Source organism: Elephantulus edwardii, unplaced genomic scaffold, assembly GCF_000299155.1.
Source record: "Elephantulus edwardii isolate Elephantulus edwardi_28Jun2011 unplaced genomic scaffold, EleEdw1.0 scaffold00068, whole genome shotgun sequence".
NCBI classification, from domain to species: domain Eukaryota; kingdom Metazoa; phylum Chordata; class Mammalia; order Macroscelidea; family Macroscelididae; genus Elephantulus; species Elephantulus edwardii.
In genome coordinates, this window is record NW_006399818.1 from 12,361,305 (window position 1) to 12,379,220 (window position 17,916).

Here is a 17,916-nt window from a genome sequence, read left to right on the forward strand (position 1 = left end):
AGGCCTGTGCTTGGTCAAGAGGAAACAATATGGGGTGAGGGATTTTGGGTGCACCCACCAGCTCTTGGCAGTTCTGGTCAGAGGTGGACCCATAGAACAGGCCTGTTGTCAGGCACCCGATCCAAGTCTCTCTGCTGTTGCTTTCCCTGTTGGCTTGTTAATTCATCCCATATGTTTCCTGTGCCGGCTGATGAAAGAACACTCCAGTGTCAGGTTGTGCCTGAGATCAAGTCAGAGCGGCTTCCCTCTGACATCTCTGTGACCCTTGTAGGATGGCTTTTCAGGGCAGGGCAGCATGACCACCAGTCTGCAGATAGTCTAAATGTCAGAAGTGAAGGACAGTGTGGTCTGAGGGGCCCAGCAAGGTCAACACAGAGCACACATTTCTTTTTTAAAAATGTGATTTGAATAAAAGTTTAGAAAGCAAATTGGTTGCCAGTCAGCCATTAACAAGTGCTCACACAAACACATGCACATGCACTCTTATTTGATGACATTAATTGCAATGGCCACAATGTAATGACACTCGTCTCAGTTCCTCCCTGGATTCTTCTCACTTCCATTAATCCCTACATCTTACCCCTTTGTGCATTCTGAGCTTTATCCTTGATCATATGCTGCCTTTTTAACTTGGATGGTTGATTTTTAGAAAAAAAGAACACCCCTCTAGTGGTGGGGTTTTTTTTTGTTTTTGTTTTTGGTTTTTTTTTTATTTGTTTGTTTTACCTTAAGGCCTGTCCATTGTTTGGCTAAAAGTTGAGCCCCAGGGTGAGTTTTGTTTCAGATTTGAAAGGTGACTAAGGGCTGTTGTCTCAAGGATTCCACGAATCTATATTGGACTGGAAAGTCTGGCCATTTTCATATTTTTACACACATTATCCTTCAGTGTAATCTCTTTTAGAGTACTCAGGAGCTGTAGCTGGGTACCATCTAGTTGTTCTGATCTCAGGGTCAGTAAAGTTGACATTTGTGTGATTTGTTTGCCTTTGGATGAATTGTCTCTTTGTCTATGCTTTTCTTATTCTTTTCTGTTTTCTAGATAGGGAGAGACCAATAGCTGGATCTTAGATGGCCTCTCACAAGCTCACAAGTTCTCAGTTGCTACTCACCAATGTGGGATGCAAGGAGTGCAACTAGGACACTCCTTCAGATGGTAAAACTGCATCTCAAATGTTAGGTATGTTGTCAGGAGGTACAAGCCTGTGGAAAAAGACATCATGCTGGGAAGAGAGTCAGTGAAAGAGAGGACGTTCCTCCACAAGATGGATTGACACAGTGACTGCAACAATGGGTGTGAGCGTAACAGATAGTGAGGAGGGGCAGGATAGGTTCAAATCCAGAATCTCAGTGAACAACACTTTCCCCCCAATATCCATATGCACTTTTTTTACAGATCTGAAAACAACACTTTTTTATGTTGCTGCTTTGTAGTTGTGGAATTATATTTCTTTTTTAAAAAAATAAATAAAAAAGCAACACTCAGAGTGGCTTTAAACATACTATCTGTCACATCATATACAAAGTGGGTCATATCCACACTCTCATTTTGTCAGCGAGGAAGCTGAGATTCAGAGTAAAAAAGTAGTTTGCTTAATATCACTTAGCAAAGAAGGAGCGACCTGAGCGTTCGTTCACCCCTTGACAGTGGATCATTCTGTCCATCAGCCTGCTGCTGTAGGAATTATGGAGTGGATTTTCAGAGCCCCAGGAGCAGTATATTGAAAGCCGAGAAACACGATAGAGGGGAAGCGCCCTTAATTTGTTGCTGCAAATAACGGCAATAGCCGTCCTGGACATGTTCCTAAGCACAGTTGTCAATTTAAAAGTGTGTGAATCGACTCTGAAACATGCCTTTAGTCAACTTCCTTTCTGTGCTGAAAGACAAAAGGCTTGGGAGATCTTGAAGTACTTTTTTACTACCTCTTCTGCGGATACTTTTGATTTGTTTCTGTCCTTGCTTTCTTTCCACTGTGAAGTCTTTTTTAACGTTTGTTTCATTTGCAAGTATTGAAGGTAGTAACGTGTAGGTAAAGAGGAAGAATCATAATGATAAGTGACCTTTCCCAGAGAAGGCAGGAAGGGAAGACTGTTTTATGAGCTGACCAGAGGAAATGAAAAGTAAAGGGAAGAAGCATTGGGATAGCAAGAACACGTGCAAAGGCTCATAGGTAGAACAGTTTCTGGTGTGTTCTAGAACTTGGTAGGAAATCAGTAAGATGTAGCTAATTGGATAAAGCAAAAAGTGGCATAAGGTGAGGTGGGAGAGGAGCATATGGATCAGATTTTAATCTTGTTGGTCAAGGTAAAGTGAATAAATTAGCCAAAGTTGAATGTAAAGTCATTGTGCACTCCAAACAAGGAGTAACCTGTGGCTTTTGTTATTTGGTGCAGTCAACTGTGACTCATAACAACACCATGAACAACAGATCAGAATCTTGCCATATTCTCTGGTAACCTCACAATCTATGTCATGCTCAAGCCCGTTATGGCACTCACTGTATCAATTCATCCCACTGAGGGTCTTCCTCTCTTTCTCTGACTCTACCTTTCCAAGCGTTACGTCTTTTTCCAAGGACTGTACCCTCCTGAAAATACTCCCAAAGCATAGGAGCTTCACCATGGCTTCTAAGGAGCACTCTGTTACATTTCCTCCAAGACAAACTTGATCTTTTGTCAATCCATGATACACTTCTCCAACATGACCATTCAAAGGCATTAATTCTTTTGTCTTTTTTATTCATTTTCCATTTTTGTTAAGGAAGTCTGTCTGCTAGGTGGTGAATGAAACAACAATGGTAGCAGGGAGAGAACGGTTAAGAGCAGTAGCAGTTATACTGATATGAAGTGAGATATGATGGCCATCACTTGGCTAGTGGCTACAGAGAGAAAGAAAACAGGATACATTTCAGATATACATAGGTGGCAGAAGGGATAGTACTTGCTGGTGATTTGGATGTAGGCATGAAAATGGAAAAATAATCAAGAATGATGACCAAATTTCTGGATTATGTAGATTGAGGTCATTCACTGTAAAGAAACCATGTCTAAAAATGGAGAAACTTAAAGGGCCAGGGTCAGGATTTGTTTAATCATACAATTTCCAGCTTTCAAATATCTCCAATCTATGTACTGACAATTGATGCAGTAAGGTAAGTTAATGTTTGGTGAATCACAATGTTAACATTCGTAGCTGGCCTTCAAACACAACCCTATCTTTGAGGCTGGAACTAAAAGACTCAATAAGTCATCTTGTGCTCAATTTTTGACAACCTACTATGTGTCACTTGCATTACTAAGTGTGGAAGCAGGAAGGAATATTCAACGACTTTCTTCTTAATGAAGACAATGCCAATTTCCTGTGGAGCCGCAACAGTGATTGTAGAGTATCACTTTCTGATGTGATTAACTGAAGAGTTTGTAAAGGTTGCTGTTGTTGTTAGGTGTCATTGAGTTGATTATGACTCATTGAGTCCATGAAGAACATATCTGAACCCTGTCCTACCCTGTGTCATTGTCCTCAACTCTGCTGCGCCCATTGCTGCAATCACTGTGTCAGTCTATCTGGTTGAAGGTCTTCTTCTCTTTCACCAACCCTCCACCTCTCAAAGCATGATGTTCTTCTCAACGGAATAGACTCTCCTAGTAATATAATCAAAGTATGTGAAATGAAGCTTTATCATCTTTAGCATTTCTGGCTGCACCTTCTTCAAGACATATCTCTTTGTTCTTTTGACAGCTCACGAGACATTCAGTACTCTTCTCCAAGAGCACAATTCAAAGTCATCAATTCTGTCATCCTTATTCATTGCCCAGCTCTCAGAAACATCAAAGTAATTAAAAAGGTCATGGCCTGAATCAGGTGCACCTCAGTCTTCAAATTAACATCAGTACTTCTCAATAATTTATAGAGGTCTGTGACTGCAGACTTTGCCAAAGCAGTATGACTCCTGATTTCCTGACTGCTGGTATCAAGTATTTTTATTTTGGATCCAAGTAAGATGAAGTCATTGACAGTTTCCATGTTTCTCCATCCAGTACAAAGTTATCTATTGGTCCACAGGTGAGAATTTTTGTCTTCTTGGTGTTGAGATACAATCCACACCAAGGACTGTAGTCTTCAATCTTCAGCAAGTGCTTCAAGTCCTCCTCACTTTCTGCAATTAAGGTTATGTTATCTGCAAACCAAATGTTACTGGTTAGTTTCCCTTTGATGTTGATGCCATATTCTTCTTTATGGAGTTCAACTTCTCTGTATGGAGAAAGGATACATTGAGGCACACCTTTCTTTATTTGAAACCCTGTAGTAGTCCCTTATCCAAAAGCTTTTGGAGCAGTATGTCAACAGAGAACTGCCAGATGTGCAGGCTGGATTTGGAAGAGATCACGGTACTAGGGATATTATAACTAATGTAAGATGGATCTTGGCAGAAAGCAGAGAATACCAGAAGAATGTCTATCTGTGCTTCATTGACTATGCAAAGGCTTTTGACTGCGTGGATCACAACAAGCTATGGCTGACTCTGAGAAGAATGGGCATCTCAGAACATTTGATTGTGCTAATGCAAAACGTGTACTTGGACAAAGAGTCAGTAGTCAAAACATAGCAGGGAGACACTGGATGGTTCAAAATCAAGAAAGGGGTCCGTCAGGGATGTATTTTGTCTCCGTACCTTTTCAATCTGTATGCAGAACAGATCATCTGAGACGCTGGGCTGTATGAGGAGGGACTGGTCCTTGGAGAGGGACATCATGTTTGGGAGAGTGGAGGGGTGGCGCAGGAGAGGAAGACCTTCAATGAGATGGATTGATTCTGTGAGTGGAGTGGTGAAATTGAATGTGTTTGAGATAGCAAGGTTGACACAGGATAGAATAGCATTTAGGGCTCTTGTACATCGATGGCACATAACAACAACAACAACAGTATTCCCTTGTAGTGGTGTTCAAACTGAAACTTGAAATGTAGTCAGAAGTTTCCCAAGAAAAAGGAGAGATCAACCTATTGCAGGTACCTGGGACAGAAATCTGGGATATGTAAAGGGATTTGTCCTGCTAATGGATGAAGAGGTATAGTTCAGTATGACTGCAGAGTAGTGTCTGGCATGGTGGAAGCCTTACTTGAGGAGCTAAGGAACTTAATCTTTGCTTTTGTGAAGTGAGAATCACTAAGGTATCTCAAACAGAAAATGCACTGTAATACTCTTTTTTTATGAGAAAAACAGCATTACATGCTCAGGCGTCTTATCCCAAATTGAGATTGGAGAGGAGTAGGCAAGAGAGAAGTTAGTGAGTCTAGTCAGGAGACCAAAACAGCAGACCAGAGAAATATTTTCAAAGACCTAGAAAAAAAGTACTAATAAGCACAGTACCTAAATCCATGCAATTACCTCTGCCCTGTTGGAGTACTTTATATACTTTGACACATTTATTCTTTACAAAATTCCTTTGATGTCAATTCTACTTACTATTTTCGTTACACAAATTAAGAGACTTAGCATAAAGAGCTTAAACAACTTGTTAAGGTTAGTAAGTGGTAGAGCTAGTACCTGAACCCAGGACTTTTGCTTATGACTAGGGATGAATGTATGAGAATGAGAAAATATCTTGTGTATTAGAGAGAATACTGACCTTACTTGTGGTCATGTCAGTAGATTACTATAAAGGAAAGAGAGAAGTCAGAGACACCCTGGAGGTTGTAGCTTGGTGGGACAGGTGGTGAAGCCTACTGTGCCTTTCTATCCTTTGACTTTGGCACACACAGGATAACAACTTGGATGAGATAGGCTTGCCACTTGTGTGGCATTTAGAAAGCCCCCTTATAATCCCTTTTCTAGCTTTGCTCCCTGCAGACTGGGGTTTCCCAGCCAGGCTTGGTATGCATGTGAGTAATGTGAAGACTTCACAGGAATGTCACAGGGATTACCATGTTGCCCTTCTGACCTCCAACGAATATTGTGGGCATTGAATGAGATAATGAGAGGCAGCCTGTGGAGTAGGAAGCCAGAAGGCTTGGGATGAAATTTTCTGCCTGTCTCTGAATTCCAGTGGGAATTAGTCAGCTATTGTCATCAGCTCTCAATTTCCAGTTGCTGATCTCAGAGGTCTGCTGTAAAAACAGTGAAAATAGTTTGATGGAGACACTTTGGAAATGGTTGCACATTTTGCAAAACGCAAGATCGGTTGCTGTGATCTTAACCGCATGCCTGTGGACATGTGCTCTATATAAGCATATTATGGTTCTCAGTAGGTTGATTTGTCAAATTTGCCTTCCAAGCCATTGCATTGTCTTTCACCACAGGGTAGAGGGGTGTTATGCTAATAATGTGAATGATATGTCTAGCACCTTTCAGGTAAGAACATTCTGAAGTTGTTGTTGTTATGTGCCATCGAGTCATTTGCGATTCATAGCGACCCTATGTACAAGAGCTCTAAACTCTGTTCTATCCTGTGCCAACCTCGCTGTCTTAAATGCGCTTATTCCCACCGCTCCAGTCACAGAATCGATCCATCTCATTGAAGGTCTTCCTCTCCTTCCCTGCCCCTCAATTCTGCCAAACATGACGTCCCTCTCCAAGGACCAGTCCCTTCTTGCAAAATGCCCAAAGTATGTCAGACGAAGCTTCAGAATCCTTGACTCCAAGGAGCACTCTGGCTTCACCCTCTCCAGGACAAACCTGTTTGTTCTTCTAGCAGTCCATGGTATATTCAATACTCTTCTCCAGCACCACAGCTCAAAGGCATCAATTCTCTTTCTGACAACCCTAATTCACTGTCCAACTTTCTGATGCATAGCACGAAATTGCGAAGACTATAGCCCAGATCAGGCGCACCTTAGTCTCCAGCATGACATCGTTGCTCTTCAATGCTCTTGAGAGGTCCCTCACAGTCGACTTTTCCAATGCAATTCATCTCCTGATTTCCTGGCTGCTGTTACCAAGAGTGTTGATTGTGGAGCCAAGTAAACTAAAGCTGTTAACTATCTCAATCTCATCACCATCCATCCTGATGCTGCCAATTGGCCCAGTGGTGAGAATCTTTGTTTTCTTGATGTTGAGCTTCAATCCATATAGGAGGCTGTAATCCTTGACCTTCTGCAGCAAGTGCTTCTGGTCCTCCTCAGTTTCAGCAAGCAGGGTTGTGTCATCTGCATAACGCAGGTTGCTGATGACTCTTCCACTAATCCTGATGCCACATTCCTCTTCATACAGCCCAGTGTCTCGGATGATCTATTCTTGCATACAGATAGAACATAATAATAGCACGCATAGACTACTCACGAGGAGTCTTACCATTCTTTTAGGCTTAACTTGAGCAGATTTGAGGCAGAAGATGAGAATCATAGTACCAGAAAGAAAGAAGTGGAGTGTCCAGTGAGTGTGAATTTGGACCAGGGGTACCTGGAAAAGTTAGAATGGGATGTACAAATGGACAGCCACCACAGCAGTAGAGAACCAGAGACTTACACAAGACAGAGCTGAATTGGAACTTCCACTCACCAGAGCCAGTGGCCTTTCCCCAAACTTGTTGGAAGACTAGGGAGAAGATTCCATAATTGGCAATATTAAGGAGCTTTGTATCACTGACTGAATGCTGCAAAGCTGAAGGTCCAAGACCTGGGAGTACATCTGAGGAGGTGAACTGACTGAAGAGTTCAAGCCTGTCATAACTGTCATGCACTGTTTATGAGATTGTAAAGTTGTACAATGATTATTGAATGTAATTTGGTATCTCCTCAAAAAGGTGAATGTAGAAATCTCATATAATTCAGACATTTCACTGCTAGGAATATACTTTAAGGAAATCAGAACTGAGGCACAAATGGGGACATGCACATCTATGTTCATCACAGAATTCTTTATAAGAGCGAGAAGATGAAAACAGCTTAAATGCCCATCAACAAATGAATGGATAGAGTAAGCGTGTTATATTCACACAACAGATATCATAGCAGGCAATGATGACTAATGCAGTAACCAGTTTGACCACACTGTCTAGTAATGTTGGGAATGAATAGGAAAGTGGTAACAAATGAGGACAGGGCTTACTCTTTGAGGACGTCATATGGAGATTAGCTTAACTCTAGGTACAATGGGAACCAATGGAAGGTTTGAACAGGAGAACATCATCATCTACTTTAAGCTTTTCAAAGGACTCCACACTTTTGGATGAAGATAGGATTTAGATAGAGAAAGAAGGGTAGGCAGAGTAAGATTAGCTAGAAGGCTTGAGTTATCAGTCATTCAGGTGAAAGGAAATATATGAGAGTTACATAAAGTGGCACCAGAGGGAATGGAAAGACTGTTGGGATATGATTTTGGGATGGAGATAAAATGATCTGCTGATGAGTACATCAGCATAGATGTAGGGAATGAGAGAGAAGCTGAGAAAAACTTCAAGGCTTGAATCAAACATCTCCAGATTGTCATAGATTTGTGATGTCTTGTGAGACCTGAGTCAGCAAAAGAAAAACAAAAAAACAAACCAAATGTATTGTTGAGTGATTCTGACTCATAGGACATGGAATTTCCCATAAGGTTTCCGAGGTTGTTATCTTCATAGAAGCAGGCTGCCACATCTTTCTCCCAGGAAGTGGCTGGAGGGTTTGAACCACTGACATTTTGGTTAGCAGCCAACCACTTAACCACTATATAACCAGAATTCTTTGAATCACCAGAGACTTTGTATTTATTGATATCCAGGAAGAGTTCAGTTGTCAAATAAGTAGGCAACAAGAGTTTTTAAAACTTTGAGAGCTAAAATGGAATAAAAAAGAAAAGAAAAAGTGTGGCATAGATGTGGGAAGAATGTTCCAATTTCCTTCATTGATATCTCCCACTGAAATATCATTGGTATTTCCCACTGACTGACAGTCTATGGGTAGTCTTCATGAGAAAAGCCTGCTGTTGTCATTAGGTACCACTGAGTGGAAGTTCTACTCATAATAACCCAGTGTGACAGAGTGGAACCACCTTGTTCCATTTTGGATAAGGAATTGCACTGCCAACCCTCAAGGAGTTCTGGTAGCCTAGTAGAAAGAAGCTGCATTACAATTCCAAAAGCACAAGGTTCTAATCCATTGGTTGCTCCACAGAAGAAGGATGGGCAGTCTCTTCCTGTGTGAGTTAGTGAAACCTGCTAGAGTGTCAGCTATCAGTTCAGTTCCTATTCTACAGCCGTGACAACAACAGGCAATAAAATCTACTGATAGGTAATCTCTTCTCATGTGAAATACAGTCTCTGAAAACCCACAGGAGGGTCAACTGTAAGTGGGTTCCAATTTGATGGCACATAAGAACAATCTTTACAGGGAAAAAAATCATGAGGTATTTCCTTCATAGAGCCACTAACATCAATAATCTTTTCTTTAGCAGCTGGGCACTTGCCATGGCAGAACTAGAGCACCTAGGCTAAAGGAAAGATGTAAAAATAAAAACAAACCTTATTGCAGACATGAAGGTCAAGCTGTGCAGTTTCAGTGGGTCTAAGACCTACCCTGCTCATGAGAGGTGCTACTCCAGGACCAACAGGAAGTTGCTTCAGTTTTTTAATACACAGTGCAAATCAGCATTCCTTTCCAAAAGGAATGCACTACAGATAAATTGGACTGTGCTCTACAGAAGAAAGCACAGAAAGGGCCAATTGCAAGAAATTAAAAAGAAAAGAATCAGCCATGCAATCAAACTACAAAGGGCCATCATTGGTGCATCTCTTGTTGATATAATGGCCAAGAGGAATCAAAAGCCTGAAGTTAGAAAGGCTCAACGAGAACAGGCTATCAGGGCTGCCAAGGAAGCATAAAAAAGGCTAAACAAGCACCTCAAAAGACAGCAATGGCTGCTACTAAGGATCCCACAAAAGCCAGAACCTGAACAAAAAAGTGTGAGCCTGTAAAAGTTTCTACTCCCCAAATTGTTGGAAAATGCTAAGTTGGTAGATGAGACTTAAACAAAGATTTAATTCTTTAAAAAAAATGACTAGTGGGTATTGGTGTTATATAGAATTCTGGCTATTATTTGCCTTCTGATGTAATTTCTGAGAGAATCCTTCCACGTTAAGCCATGCAAGGGCAGAGACTAGAAGATAGATGGTGAGACAGTAGAGACGATGGGAAAGGAAGTCAGAATTTATGCTAAAGAGAGAAGAGTCATGAGGCTTTTCTTCCAACCTCACATATTTTTTTTGGGTCTCTTGTCCATCCACAATGAATTGTATAATTTGAAAGGAACTCATACATCTGAAAGAAACGCTTGTATGAAATGACTCAACAATTTCAACCCAAAAGCCTTCCAGCACTGCCCCATGTTAACCCTGAAACAAGAAAGCAGACTTAGTGAAGCATTTATTACAAGGTTTCGTAATCTCCTATTTGACAGCAGCTGGTGGTACAAAGTGTAGAGTCTACTGGATCCGATTATGTTAACAGATGGTTCTGTTTTCAAACTTACTGTGAATGCTCAGATGCTTTTTCACAAAATTCATATTAGCCATCTGATACTACCCCCCAGGGCTAAGCTTTAATCTAGGTTGTAATTTGTAATGCTCCGCCTCAGCCCCCTTATACCCTTTATTCTTCCAACAGAAAGAGAATTCCTAACCATCCCCAGCATTCACTGGGGCGAGGCTATGACTGTGTATGGACACCGTAGAACTCCTCTGTGAGGCGGGGCTTGCCTCCATTCTGCCAGAGGTAGACTTAGATACGCCCTATTTGGAGAAGCCTCAAAACTCAGCTCCGATGACCTTGAGATTTTGAACAGTGTGTTCCTTTCCTCGGGCAGAACATGCTAGCACATAAAAATCCTTAGTAGCAAATTAAAATCCCTTTAACAGAGAATAAAAGCATTAAGTAACTGTGTTACTGGCCCATTATGTGTCTCTAGTTGTGTCACCTCGCTCCCGCTCCTTGGTAGGGTTTTACATTCATTATTTCCAGGTCCTCCCCCCCCCCCAACTGCTGTGCTTTAATGGTTTCCCTATTCTTTCTCTACACTCCAGCTGCCTACAGCTGTCAGCCACCCACCCTAGCCTTGTCTTTCTAGTGTTTTCATCTTACTGCCAGCATTATGAAATTTAATTTATAACAAAAAATTTCTCTCTGAGCTTCTTCTTTAAAAACCCACATTTCTGGCTTCTTTCACCACCTAGAAACCTCCTCAGTTCTCAAGACACCTGTTTCTAGAGACTTCCCCATATAGCATTGTCTTTTCTTGCCAAAGTGCACATTCCCAGTGGAAACAGGAAAGAGACAGATGGCTCCATAATATGAGAAGTACTGCCTTCTGAGGTAGCAAGGCACAAGGGGAGGATTGGAGACATACTTTTGACCCATGGTGTGGCACATCTTCAGGTGCCACTTACTCATGGAATATGGAGATTCCTTAAAGCTATAATGGAATGTGAATGCTGACCTCTATAATTGGGCAAAGCAGTATCGTTCCCACTTATGAGATAAAAGAGTTTGGGTCACTACACAGTTTTGGGTTTTCATTTTCTCACCTGCAGAAGATTTGTATTAAATGGCTATAAGATAATCTCTGACTCTATGTCTATGACCACTGAGAATAAACTCTACCATACAGGAGGTGTGTATGAGTGTATCTTATATGAGAGTTGATCAATACTGGCTATGTGGTTGATGGGACCCAGTGTGAAATGAAAACATTGTTGTTGCGGTCAAGTCAGAACTGAGTCTTAGCTAACTTTACAGTGGGTTTTTAGAGGCAGTAAAATCACATGGAAGGAGATTGCCCATCCTTCTATGGAATAACTAGTAGAGTTGAACTGCATGCCTGTGGTGGGATTGCAGTGAAGCTTCTTACTATTAGACCACCAGAACTTTGTACATGAAAATTGTTATTGAGTATGACTCATAGTAAACCTATGAACAACAGATCCAAACTCTATCCTGGGCCAGCCATCCTTATCATTCTCAACACATTTGATTTCATTGCTGCAGACACTCTATGGGCCATACCTCTACTATTATCTTTAATAGTGTTCCTCTGAGTTGTTCATAGAGTTTTTGTTAGATGGATCTTCGCTGAAAGCAGGGAATACCAGAGGAATGTCTATCTGTGTTTCATTGACTATGCAAAGACATTTGACTGTATGGATCATAAATCTTCCACCAATCTTGACCCCACATTTCTCCTCATAGAGCCCAGCCTCCCGGATAATCTGTTCTGCATATAGGTTGAAAAAGTATGGAGATAGGATGCATCCCTGGCGTACGCCCTTCCTAATTCTGAGCCATGCAGTGTTCCCTTGCTCTGTTCTGACGACTGCCTCCTGGTCCAAGTAATAGGTTTCGCATTAGAATGATCAAGTATTCTGGGATTCCCATTCTTCTCAGAGTCAGCCATAGTTTGTTATGATCCACACAGTCAAATTAATTATAGTCAAACTAATTATATAAACATAATATATATGATTAATTATATAAACACAATAAAACACAATGTAGATAAATGATTAAAAGTCATTCGCTAATGATTAACCGATTCAAAATAAAGTCACCCTAAAAAAAGTCACAATGGCGACAATATGCCATTAATTTAACCTAGGTTTAATGACCTATTAAGCCCCTTACAATGTACCCATTTGGAGTGTAGTACTCCCTGCGATTGCATAGGTCAAATGCCCAAGAGTGGGTCTTGTTTTGAGCAATCATGTTATGATGCGTCAGTTCCTAGTATAGTCATGCCCATGTAAGAAGATACGGTTTTCTCAGAAAGAAGAGGTGATTACAAGAATCAATCCTAAGGTTCATAAGTATCTCTTTGCGTAGAAAATGAGAAACTGAAAGATTTGACTTTAATGTCTATATTTTGGTTCTACTCCCTTGAGACTAGATGTTGAGGAACGTGTACCTATGGAGGGTAGTGATTTTAAGATGATGTGTATCTTAAAATGAAGCTGGGCTTGTAAGCTTGGATAGGTTGGAGTCTATGTCCATGAAATGCAGAAGAGATTAGTAAAATATATTCTCTAATAATAAATTTTTCTCTACATTTATTTTTATAAGTAGAAAAAGTCATGTTCAGCAGAATTAGTCTTGGAAATAGATTGTACTTATGTGGAATAAATTTGAAAAATTCCTAGGGGTACGGACATGAGATTCCCAAGGACGTGATTAAGTTTCAGAAGATGGTCACTAAGGAGATCTGCATAAGGCAGGAAATAGCATGTGTGATTCGTGAGCAGGTGTGAATGCGTGAGCATCAGAAGAAAGAAGAATGAATTAGAGATGATTTGAGGAGCTTAGACTTTGATAAAGAGAATGAAGGAGAGATGCCTGATGCTTCAAAAGTGGGAACATGCTTTGAGACAACAAATGTTCAAGAAATAATTTTTTAGTTGGTTGATATATAGAATATAAACTGCCTTCTTAAATTTTCTTATAAAATCATATATGTTTTATAAGATCTGGTGGCTCAGTGGTAAGGAATTGTGCTGTCACGGGGTTCAAATTCACCAGCTGTTCCATGGGAGAAATATGTATAATCTCTTCCCGTGTGATTTGTTGTTGTTGTTGTTGTTAGGTGTTGTCGAGTCAAATAAATCTCATAGTGACCCTATGAACAATAGATCTGACCCCTGTCCTATCCTGTGCCATCTTCACACTTCCTGACACACTAGAGCCCATTGCAGCAGTCACCATGCCAATCCACCTTACTGAAGGTCTTCCTCTCCTTCACTAATCCTCCACCCTTCCAAACATCATGTCCCTCTCTCCAAGGAGTATCCCCTCCTAGAAATATGTCCGAAGTATGTGAGCCAAAGTCTCACCACTCTTGCTGTCAACAAGTACTCCAGTTGCACCCTCGCAAAGACATATTTCTTTGTTCTTTTGGCTGTTCACAGGATATTTGGTGCTTTTCTCCAACACCACAGCTCAAAGGCATCAATTCTTCTTTTGTAATCTTTATTCATTGTCCAGCTCTCAGATGTGTAGCAAGTGATTGGAAAGACCATGGTCTGAATCAGATGCACCTTAGTCCTCAAACTGGCAGCATTACTCCCCAATACTTTGGAGAGGTCCCTAACTGCAGACTTTCCCAGTGCAATGTGTCTCCTTATTTCCTGACTGATGGTACCAAGGGTGTTAATTGTGAATCCAAGTAAGACAAAGTTGTTGACGGTTTCAATATAGTCTCAGTTCATCCTGATGTTGCCTATTGGTCCAGGGGTAAGAATTTTTGTTTTCTTACATTAAGATGTAATCTATACCAAAGGGCTACATTCCTTGATCTTCTGCAACAAATGCTTCAAGTTCTCACTTTCACCACAAAAGGTTGTATCAATTGCAAAATGTAGGTTATTGATGAGTCTCCCTCCAATCCTGATGCCCCAGTTTCTCAAATAATTTGCTTAGCATCTAGATTGACTAGATATGGAGAGTGAATACAACCCTGATATACATCCTTCTTAATTTTAAACCATGCAGTGTTCCCCTACTCTGTTTGCACAACAGCCTCTTGGTCTAGGTCTGTATAGATTTCACATCAGTGACTGACTCTCAAAACCTGATGGATGCTCAGCTGTGGGTCTTTTCTAACTCAGCAGTACATACAACAATACAACAGATAGAATGGTACCATGATTGTGCCCACAATCTTTTTTTTTTTTTTGTAATGTCAACAAATGCTGGTTTCTGTATACTGCTTAACTCAATAATAAAAGCATCTGTGGACAGGACACCTGTGGTAGAGGGGCCTTTTTGACAAGTTTCTGGATTTCCCAGGCCACTGTAATTGGGGATGGAGTGAAGTGTAGGAGGTGGTTTTAAGGAATTTCATCTAGAACAAAGGGATAGAGAGGAATCCAGCTTACATCTGCAGTTTCTTTCTTGTTGTTATTCCTGAACTTTTAGAAAAGTCTTGTTTAAACATTCCAACTTGGTCTCAAGCTGTAGTACAGGCTATTAAGGAAAAGCTCATGTGTCTATATTTGAGCCAGAATGTGAAACTGGGGAAAAGCACCCCTCTCTACTCCCTTAGGCCAACACAGCAATGACAGTGGTTCTCAGTAAGAGAATTTCATGAGTGCTATGAGCTTTTGGGATCAGCCCTCATGATCAAAGAGTCATCTTACCTACCCTCACCTTAGTGTTAATACTCTTTCTTCATTGCTGTCCTCAAAGAGTCTAAAGTTTTATTTTATTTAAAAAGACAGCTTATGTCCTTTGATGCATCTCTTCTGTAGTTACCTATTTCACATGTTTGCAAGTTGGGAATGATAGCATGGGCCGTATTTCTAGACGGATATATTTCTGATCTTTCTAGAATTTTAAAAATCTTAAATCCTAAAATAATAATAATAAAAATCTTAAATCCTATCATAATGTATGTATATGGAAGCCTCCCTCTAAAATAAAAAGTATGTTCAAGATCCCATAATGTTTATATTTTATTATTGTTGTGTGCTATTGAGTCATAAGTGATCTGTAGATAACCCTCTGGCAGCTTTCCAGAGGGAATCACATTAATCACAAGGAAAGAGATTGCCCATCTTTCTCCTGTGGAGCAGCTGGTGGATTCTAACCACATGCTCTCAGGATGACAATGCAGCTTCTTGCCACTAGGCCACCAGTAAAGTTTGAAAAGATTAAAAATACAATTTAACCATTAAAATTTTAAAAAATAATCAAAACCAAATAACACACCACCACCCAAACTTCTGTTCATGCTTCTTATGTACTTAAGTCATAGCCTCAAAACTGACTTTGGTGCACTTTTAATTTACTATTTATTTGGGAGCATTTTTGGTCTGTGCAAAATGGCATTCCAAGGAACCGGATGAATGGTATCTTTGGTATACTGAAAAGTCCATTCTCTGATGTTAATAATTTCTTGAGAATGGTATTGCAGTCAAGATTCTTTGGTTACAAGGAGTAAAAATACACTGACTAATTCAAATAGAAGGAGAAATTTTATGGATTTCCAAAAACAAGAAACAAGTAAAATCATTCTACCAATATACTGGAATCAGAGTGTCAAGTCTATTCCTTCCACGCTAACTGGACTGGATGAGAATTGTCTTTGAAATTCTTGCATTGACTCATCCATTTTTATCTGTCACCTTCCTTCTCCCAGATAACACCATGTCTCTGTGGTTGTTCATGACTGACATTGACATTTGATTTGATTTCTCAAAGATCTAATTTGTCAACATGGTGAGTTCTGAGATCACTGGGTCATAGGGTGGGGAATAAGATTACAATGGAATAAGATTTGGGGGAATACCTGAGCTGAAGCTGTATATTTTAGGAGGTTGTTGTTAGATTTTATTGTGTAGGCTCTGAATCATAGCAACCCTGTCTACAACACAAGAAAACTTTGTCCAATCCTATGTCATCCTAACAACTTCTACCATATTTAAGCCCATTGTTGCAGTCACGGCATCAGTCTACCTCACTGAATGCCTTCCAACCTGAGAGCTTCATCATTAAGTACTATATTTGGATGTTGTTGTTGTGTGCTGTCAAGTTGGAAGTCACCCATAGTTGACCCTCCAGTGGGTTTTCATAGGTAATAAATTGTACAGAAGGAGATTACCCAATCTTTTTCCATGAGACATCTGCTGGATTCAAACCAGATGCCTTTGGGATTGTAGCACAGCTACTTACCACTAGGTCATCAGGGCTCCCAGTACTATATGAGACAAAGTTGAACTGCTATTCCTAGGGTTTATAAATGGTCCATTCTTTCAGACGGAAAATACTAGGTCTGCTTCTTTTTTTTTTTATGATTATTTTCCTTTTTTCATCATGTAACTTGATTTTTATTTTTTTAAATTTTGTTTTATCAATTTTAATGAACATTTACAGAGATTTTGGATTTCCAGTTACTTATTGTTGCACTATTTTCTCTACCCACCCCCTGTTCGCCCTCCCCCTTTCTTCCCCCTTGAAAGTCTGTTTCAATTGTCCCATTGCCACAGTGCTTGTCAAAACCAAATCTGATTAATCTCCTTTGTCAGTGTGTCCTTTGCCATTCCCTGTTACCCCTCCCTGAGAGAGATTTCACTCTGATTCATAAGGAAAAGGAAACAACGTATTCTCTTTGCTACTTCCTATTGAAAAGGGACACTGTAGGTTTCAGGGTGAAGATCTTCTCTTACTACTCTAAAAAGGCCTTTTGGCAATAGGAAACACATAGACTATTGTGGAGATTGATTTTCGAATTTAGATGCACTGTTATCAATTGTGCTTAGACATGCATGTTCATATCCTTGAAGATGTATCATAGAACTGTTGTAGCCTAGAAGATACAAATTTAACAAGTTAAAAGTACATGAGTCAAAAAATTAAAAGCAATAATATTCCAAGTAGAGGTTCTAACAGTGGCACAAATCAAGTTACAGAGGGAAAGTAGTTCTTAAAATAAAAGCCTTATTGACTAGTACTTTGCCTATTATAGTATAAAGGTAAGGAACTACAAGATGTAGAGGTTCAACTATGTCATTTATTGTTCTTAAGTCCTGGACTAAATTCCATCTACCACTGGGTTGTTTTACAACTTGGAAGTCCGCATGCAAGGCAGAGGTGAAGTAAGGAACTGCTTATGAGGTTTTCCGTCAATTCCAACAACTAAGAAATAGTGAGAAGAGTTGGGACCTCAGAAGGCTTTTAGGACCAAATAGTAGCCTCTTGTGTCCAGGAGAAAACATATATACTTACCAGTAATGTTAATGCTCACCCACATCTCTTCTGGGAGGATCTGAATCATTGAAGCATCCTCCTTTGTTTCCAGCTGGGAGGTGGCCTGTCAGTCCTGTCAGCCAGGAGGATCTGATGTGGGCCGCCCTTGGCCAAGTGTCCTTCAGATCCACACTTAAAGCAAGTGAGTGGGAGCTTCCTCTCTACTCCCTTGCCTATCTGTGGCTCTTGTCTGTGACACTGTCTACTAAAGTGGCCCA

The 17,916-nt window shown here is 40.4% G+C and overlaps 1 pseudogene; it reads left to right on the forward strand.

Annotated features, from left to right (window-relative positions):
• Positions 1-9,447: 9,447 nt before the first annotated feature.
• LOC102844754 lies at positions 9,448-9,923 on the forward strand (annotated as a pseudogene).
• The last annotated feature ends 7,993 nt before the right edge of the window (positions 9,924-17,916 follow it).